Here is an 8,902-nt window from a genome sequence, read left to right on the forward strand (position 1 = left end):
GTAAATGACAATATGCTCATAAAAAGGATTATTACACAACCCTGAAAATGACAACAGAAGTATAACCATGCAGGCAACAGGAATGACTCTTAAAAACATAATGTTGACCAAAAGAAGGTGGGTGCAGACCAAAAAAAGTCATGCTTTCCTAATCTATTTATGAAAAGTTCACAAATAGGCAAAACTAATTTACAACATTAGCAATCAAGATGTAAAACTATCTGTGTGTGTTTACAAGGAGGGTGGGAGGTATAAAGGAGAGTTGAGAATGATCAATCTAATGGGACAGAAGGGAATTTCTTTTGTTCTGTAATATTTTGTTGTTTCAGCCATGCTGGTTACACAGCTGTACTCATTTTTATAAAATTTATTAATCTGTACACTTTTTAATTGAAATTCACATAACATAAATTGAACCATGTTAAAGTGTACAATTCAAGGCATTTAGTACATCCACATTCTTGTACAACTACCACCTCTATCTAGTTCTAAAATATTTTTCAGTCTCTGAAAGAAAATCCCCTACTCGTTAAGCAATTACTCCCCATTCCCCCTTCCCCACAGCCCCTGGCAACCACCAATCTGTTTTCTGTCTCTCTGGACTTACCTATACTGTATGTTTCATATAAATAGGATCATACAGTATGTGACCATTGTCTCTGGCTTCTTTCACCTAGCATAATATTTTCTGGGTTCATTCACATTGTAGCATGTATCAGTACTCCATTCCCTTTGTTATGGCTGAATATCATTCCATTATGTATGTGTGTATGTATGTGTGTGTGTGTGTGTGTGTATTACATTTTGTTGGTCCATTCATTGGTTGATGTACATTTGGGTTATTTCCACCTTTGGGCTATTATGAATATTACTGCTGTGGGCATTCTTATACAAGTATGTGTTTGAGTACATTTTTCACTTATTTTGGTACATGATTTGGAGTCACATTGCTGAGTTGTATGGTAATTTTATGTTTAATTTTTCTGAGGAACTGCCAAATTGTTTTCCATAGCAGCTGCACTGTTTTACATTCCAACCGCCAGCAATGTACAAAGGTTTAACTTTCTCCCTATCCTCACCAATGATTATGATTTTGTTTTTCTGATTATAGCCATCCTAGTGAATGTGAGTGGTATCTCATTGTGGTTTTGACTTGCATTTCCCTAATAACTAATGACACTGACCACATTTTTGTGTGCTTGTTGACCATTTGTATGTTTTTATTGGAGAAATTTCTGTTCAAGTCCTTTGTCCATTTTTTGAGTTTTTTGTCTTTTTGTTGTTGAGGACCTGTACACTTTTGATTTATGTATTTGTTAATATATTATTATAATTCATTGAAAAATTAACGTAATCTTTTTTTTCCTAAGATTGGCACCTGAGCTAACAACTATTGCCAACCTTTTTTTTTTTCCCCACTTTTTCTCCCTAAATCCCCCCAGTACATAGTTGTGTGTTTTAGTTGTGAGTCCCTCTAGTTGTGGCATGTGGGACACTGCCTCAACATGGCCCGCTGAGCAGTGTCATGTCCGTTCGGTGTCATGTCTGTGCAGTATCAGGATCCAAACCAGCAAAACCCTGGGCCACCGAAGTGGAGCACGAGAACTTAACCACTTAGCTACGGGGCCAGCCTCTAACTTAATCTTTTAAGGGCAGAATAATACTTGATTTTGAGACTACCATAAGTTCAGAAAAAAAAACTAGTTCAGATATTAAAGTGAAAATAATTGGATGTGTGTTCTTTCTTTCTTTTCTTTTTCTTTTTTCTTTTTTTTTTTTTTTTTTTTTGGTGAGGAAGATTAGCCCTGAGCTAACATCTGTGCCAGTCTTCCTCCATCTTATATGTGGGTTGCTGCCACAGAATGCTGATGAGTGGTGTAGGTCTGCGCCTGAGATCTGAACCTGTGAACCAGGCTGCTGAAGTGGAGCACACCGAACTTCAACTGCTATGCCATGGGGCCAGCCCCCTTCATTATCTTTTTTCCTTTGGAGATGAGTGTCTGTGGTTTTAAAAATCTATCCTCATATTGTAAACTTGAATATTTGCTAATAGAGTCAATAAATATGCTTTTGTTTAGGTGTGTATATTTACAGGCCATATTTTAATTCATACTAATAAATGACAAGTATTGATTGTAAATCAATATCAATATCAAAATCAATATCAATGTCAATAAATCAAAACAAAAATCAACTGGGTGATTTATATGCAGTTTATTTTTTTACATATGAATTTCTAAATAAATTTATCTCAACAACCGTTTTAAACATATGTATATAAATATGTTTATATGCCAAAAACCAAATATAAGTAACATACCCAAGATCCAACCATCAGGGCTGCTTCATGGATGTGCAACCTGTGCAGTCATACAGAGCCCTGTTCTCGGAAGGGCTGCACAATTATTTTAATTCTCTGTTGTTACCATCTTGAAATGCTTAATAATATTTCAGCAAGGGGTCCCACATTTTTGTTTTGCACTGGGCCCAACAAATTATGTAGCCAGTACTTTTAATCAGAATAAAGAAACTAAGTTTTCAAATTTAAGTAGATACGATTTAAAAACAAAACAGCATTTATGCTTTTTCCCGAACAAACAGGATTTTGCCATAAACTGACACTGAAAGTTTTACTCCTACTAAATTTAGGTAATTTAATATTCTGTTGAGAGTTTTTTATGCATTTTTACATTTAATTTTGAGGAGAGCTATTGTCACAGATACAAATTTAAAAGTTAAAAAATTAGATTTTGCTTTGCGACAAAATACTGGTGTTTTTGCTCCGCCTAAGCGGTTTTGATATTAGATAATGGAAGCAGTTTTTCATTGAGAATATTGCAACATATTTTATTTTTTTCATTTGAGAGTCACTGCAATAAAAATATCATGTCATAAAATTACAATTTGAGAGACTACTCAGACACAAAATTAAAGGGAGCTTACACCGAATCTTTAAAGACTCCTCAAATCTTACTTGATTGGCTTATTTATAACAATGCTTCCTATAGATTCATGCCTTCTTTTAGGAAGTTTGATTCGGATCATGATCTTTTGACCAAATGTAATGTGGTAATATTATATATAATGAAATTCTAGCTTGCAACTTACTGCAGTTTTTTTTCTCCCACTTCTGCAATGACTTGCCTTATTACAGTTTCTCAATATTTTCAACTTATTGATATACTTTAGATAGCGGAATTGATTTTCAGCAGCCAATCTTTTCCCTCTTACATTATTTATTAGTTCGCAGATTCAGTTGAGATGAGAGAGAGTCTTTTCACTTGACTTGTACATAGACTAACCTCATTTTCATGACATTGTACAGTATAATTTTGCTATTTATTCAGATGACTAAAATATTGAGCATGAAGATTACTCGTAATGAAAATGATGAATAAATAAAAACCCTATTTGATGGTACACAATATTGGAACTCCGGGTGCATCTCATTATGAGAAATGAAATCTATCAATAGTCCAGGCTAAAACTTTGATTAATTTTCAAAATAAGAAATATAAAGTTAATTCCCTCTAGCACAGAAAATGTGAATAAATATTTTCAAGAACTTTTCTAATAAAGGAAGTATTTCTGCAGATAAGATGATTAGGAAGAAATGAAGTAAACAAGAGCTAACTTAATGACTCAAGAAAAAAAATTATTAGTGTAAAAAGATCCTAATATTCAGTCATCTTAAGCTAAAATACATTAATACTGTAGTTCCATAAGCATGCTGACATTTTTGCATTAAACAAGTAATATATACAGATTCTGATGTAGTTACCTTTTTTTGCCCTATTATAATTGAAAGGGCTTTGGACTTCAATTTTAGAGATACAGTTCAAGTCTTTGTTCAATTATCAGCAACCTATATGATAGTGGTCATGACATCGGCTCTAGGTCATGGTTTTTCATCTGTAAACTGGGGTAGCTAATTTCTTGTTAAAAATTATGTCCCTGTCCATAATTGCGTAGTATATATGTTTTGGGTATATTGCCTACTTTCTGGTGTCTCAGGTTTCCTGCAAAAATCATAGAGAGTAACAGAAAAGTTATAAACCAACATTGAAAACAAAGTACAATATGAGCAAATAGTAGTCTGGAAAATAATTGGTTTCAGTTTCATCCAGATATCTCTTCATATGTCATTTAAACTCTTCAACTAATGATTATTTACATCTTTGAAATACAAATAATATCTATTAGTAGTTCAAGGATTTTATTGTTACAACAACATATAATATTCTTCTTTGTAGGTATGACACAATTTGAATGCAAAGTAAGAATATTAAGGCTTGATTCACTGCAAAAAAATCTGATCTATAGTACTGACATTTTTGATCTTACCAAGTTCATGTATCCTAACGAGGACAATCACTGACTTGCAATGATTTAGAAGCATTTCCATCAACAAACTATTTGTTGAGAAGTGAGGTAGAGTCTCCACCATAGAGAAATGTCCAAGGACTTCTGGGATTTTGCAATTGCTTGGTGCCATTATTTGAGTACCCTCAAAAGCAGAGCCAGAGACAAGGACTTAGGTGTGGGCTGCTTATTTATGAGATAAACCCAGGAATTTGGAAAGAGGAAACAGGGAGAATGTGACAAGGAGGAAAAGCCAATCTAATGGTGCATTATCAAGGTCACTGCTGTAGGGCACAGGGGATCAATTCTGCTGGAAGCTCCTGAGAACATTCAGAAGATGGCTGCTTAAAAGATGGGCGGCCCGATTACTTGGTCAAAGGCCCACAAGTTCAAATTCCCATCCCTAAGATTATTGAGATTTCTTATAATAAACAAGTTTTTCACCTTGATGCTTCTTTATCTAGCAATATATCCTGGAAATCACTACATATTTGTATCTGGGAATTCTGTCTTATTCATTTTTATGCCACATATGTACCAGAGTATGTTTAAGCGGTGCACTGCTGAGGGACTTTTGGGTCATTTCCAATATTTTATGATTACAAATGATATCACAGTGAGTAGTCTTGATCATATATCATTTCGAATTCTTGACAGGTTATATTTGAGATATTTTTAGTGGAACCTTTCAGTGAAAAGATAAAATGTTTATGCAATTTTTCAAGAAACTTCCATAGGCCCCCTTCACAAGGATTTTGCCATTTTCTATGCTCCCCAGTAACGTATAAAAGTGTCTGTTTCACTACAATGTCACCCACAGAAGATGCTATTAAACTCTTGAATTTTTTCCCATTTGGGTAGGTAAGAAATAATATCTCAGTGTTTTTATTTGTGCTTTTCTTATTAATGAACTAGAAAAATATCCATAAGGTATATTAGCATTTTCCCTATGAAATGTTTGTATATTGTATGCTACTTTTTAGATAATTTTAGTCTTTTATTTTTAAAATTTTTAGAATATATTTGTTTAATAGGCATAGTAAGCCTTCTTTAAGATATGTTGCAAATTTTCCCCAGGTAGTCATTTTTCTTTTGAATTTATATATTGAATGTGTGGGTATGTATTTATGTGTTTGCCATACACAAGGGTATTTTCTTCTTTTTCTTAATTTTATGTAATCAAATAGATCAATCTTTTCTGTTACTGCTTCTGAACTCTAAATCATAATTAGAAAAGTTTTACCCACTCTCAAGTTATTAAAGGATCCAGGAATTTATTCATGCTTTATTTGTTTTAAGACCCTGAATGGTATCACTATTTTTATGTTTAGACTTCTGGTCCAACTGAATTAGTCATGTAGTATAGTGGTGGGGGAACACATCCATTTTAACTTTTGTGTATTATGTTGGTTCAGGTGTCACAATGCCACTTAATAAACATTTTACCTTTTATGAATTATCTTAAAACTTTGTTTTTATTGCATTACTAAATTTCATAACTTTTTGTGAATATTTTTTGTCTATTTCTCTTCACTGATTGGTTTGCCCATTCATGCATCAATATATACTTTTAATTATATATTATTATATATAGAAAGATGTTAATACAGTGTGTTTTGTAAGCTGATATCATCCCCACCACCATGTGCTCTAATATTCAGGACTTTCCTGGCTATTCTTGATCATTCACACTTTGATCACATTTGACGCATTTACTTTGATGTCAAACTAGTCTTACTCCAAACTAGTCTTACTCACTGTGTTCTAGGCCACTGTTTTCTTTCCTATTCATACCAAACACACTTCTACCTCCAGCATTTTGCTGTTATCATTCCTTTATCTGGAATGCTTTTCTCAGATTTTCTGTATGGCTTGTTTGCTCACCTTTCTAATGTTCCCTGATTGAATATTACCCCTTTAAAGAGCCTTTCAATGAGCTTATGTTTTAAATAACCTACCTAAAATGGCACCACTCTCCACACCATTCGTTACACCCTATCCCTTACACAAGTATATTTTCAAAGGAATGCCATTTGTGATAGCTATAGAGATGCATTGCTGAGATCTCCCTTTAAAACAGAATGTCCATTCAGCTTCAAGGAGTGAAGTTCATGGACAACCATCACCTGCACCACCTTCAGGATCAGTCTCAGCTTTTTAGCCAAAGTTCAGACTCTTCCTGTGCAGCCCCCAGCCATCAGCTGAGAACACTGAGGAGCCAAGGCATTTCTCTCCAAGAGGAGACTCCTCTAATTGATAATCTTTGCCCTGAAAATCCACGTTTGATTGGTTAAGTCTCTGTCAGATCTGCCTCATAGCCTGAAGTTGTCCAGCCCCATCTTGCTCTCTCCCTTTTCTATTCACACGTCAGATCAGCATTGTATCTGAAAGCGTCCCTGTGCTACCTTCTCTCTTTATTATTCACAGGCATTTTCCCCAAACTCCTAACTCCATCTCAGCTTCTACTTTTTGGAGGACCCTGGTGACCTAGTATTATTTGTCATTTTATTTATTTGATCACTGCCTGTCCTCACTAGAATATAAGCTCCTTTAGAACATTTAAAAACATTTCCTGAGTGCCTAGAAATTTACTGTCTGACACATAGTAAACATTCAATATAATGCATTGTATGAAAATTGGTATGTATAGCACCAAGACCACTTCTAAATATTAGGAAACCCTTGGTTGTCTAGTTGACAAGTGATGTCCTTTCTCCCCATTCTCTACTCCACACACCATATAATTATAGGCTTATTCTCTCTGAGAACTCAAGAAATTTTGACCATCTGAGTTGGTCTTGAAAAAACAGAAAAGTGTAATTTACTGTTGCCCTGAGATTTATTAATCAACCATAAACTCAAATCCTTTGATTAAGGTAAGCAAGAATTAAGATGGCAGTATAATAGCTTTCTTGTTCCGTTGTAGACAGACCTCTGACACCCTCCCTGGTAAGAACAGGATGAGAAAGCAAATCAAGAATATGATACTCACCTTTCTGTTGATTCGCTAGTTCCAGCTTCACGCTAACTTACCCGCTAATGCATATCTAACATAGAAGGAGTCTGTGAAAGGATTAGAAATGAATCAAGGAGAAAAAAATTGACAACATGTTTGTAGTGATATTCAAATCAATTTCATAAATGTTAAGCAGAGATAAATCTTTGTAATTATCCTCCACAGAATGTATGTTGTCCCACTGACCACTAAATATACTTATCTGGATATTGTACCTGTCAGAGTCATCATGCAGTAGACAAGGTTTTTATTGTATGTGAATATACTAAAAATGTGTACACTACCAATATCAAATTATAAAATATATGTCAAACATAATTCCTGAGTCCATGTTGTTTGTGAACTTAGTTTAACCAAGATTGAGAATTATAAACATTAACAATGTACAAACTCTTTGCACCAGATTAGGATTACCAGAATCCTAATTTTAGACCGTATAGCACAGTTATGTATTCTGTAATATACAAAATCTATTGTGTGTAAGAGCATAAATAAATAAATAGCAAAAAAATGATAAATGTTAATAGTATGCTGGTTAAATAAACTATAATGTACCATTGTGATGTCATATAGGAAAAGATATATCAATCTTTATTTAACAAAATTGCCCTTTTTCCACAACTTTAAAGATCAAGTTGAACAAATGTATGAAAAATATGAAAATATTTGTAAACAGAAAAATATTTTTATTACGTTACATTTATTAACTTTTAGTTCACTTAATACAATCAGATAGGCTCTATTATCATTTCTGTTTTATGAAGGAGGGAATAAGTCACAAAGGGGGTGGAAATATTTGGAAAGTTCTTTGAATATATGTGGCATATGTAAGTATTCTTTGAAAATTAAATTAATTTAAATATAAATAAATATGACGTGATGGATTTTCAATATAAATTATTTAATGAAGTTGCTTTCTCAAAAATTTCAACTTTACCTTGTATTTGTATTGAAAACTGAGATTAAATTACTGTATCAGTCTTCTAGAAACAATTTCTAAATTATAGGCAAAAATTATAAGTTTATCAATTTGTGTGACTGTTGTGTAAAAGAATGATATTAAATTAGAATATCTTTACCTTCTTAATAATGTTTAGTAGATGTTATGTTTCATTGATTTCCATGCATTCATATTTCCTATATACCCTAGATTGTAATTATGCCCATAGAGGCAGATAGAGAGTTTCTAAATAACAAGAAGCATAACTTCTACCCCAGTGGAAAATTATAGCAGATTCACATATATAAGCAGAAATCTTTAGAAATAGATTGTACTTTATTTCCAAGAAAAATGTAGAATGTGATTGAAAGACTGTCAGTACAACTTCGCCTCTAGAAAAGATCCTTCCTTTCCTCCCTCCCTCCTTCCCTCCTTTCCTTCCCTCCTTTCCTTCCTTCCACCCTCCCTCCCTCCCTCCTACCCTCCTTTCCTTCCCTCCTTCCTTCCTTCCTTCCACCTTCCTTCCCTCCCTCCCTCCCTCCCTCCCTCCTTCCATCCCTCCCTCCCTTCTGTCAGTTTGGGCT

At 33.9% G+C, this 8,902-nt stretch overlaps 1 long non-coding RNA gene across 1 annotated transcript in view; it reads left to right on the forward strand.

Annotated features, from left to right (window-relative positions):
* LOC139084680 (uncharacterized) overlaps nt 1-5,829 on the forward strand; it is a 161,478-nt gene extending 155,649 nt beyond the window's left edge. The window contains exon 3 of the long non-coding RNA XR_011542246.1: nt 1,799-5,829. This is a non-coding gene — a long non-coding RNA (uncharacterized lncRNA). The remainder of the gene's footprint in view (nt 1-1,798) is intronic.
* The last annotated feature ends 3,073 nt before the right edge of the window (nt 5,830-8,902 follow it).

This window comes from Equus przewalskii, chromosome 1 (assembly GCF_037783145.1).
Source record: "Equus przewalskii isolate Varuska chromosome 1, EquPr2, whole genome shotgun sequence".
NCBI classification, from domain to species: domain Eukaryota; kingdom Metazoa; phylum Chordata; class Mammalia; order Perissodactyla; family Equidae; genus Equus; species Equus przewalskii.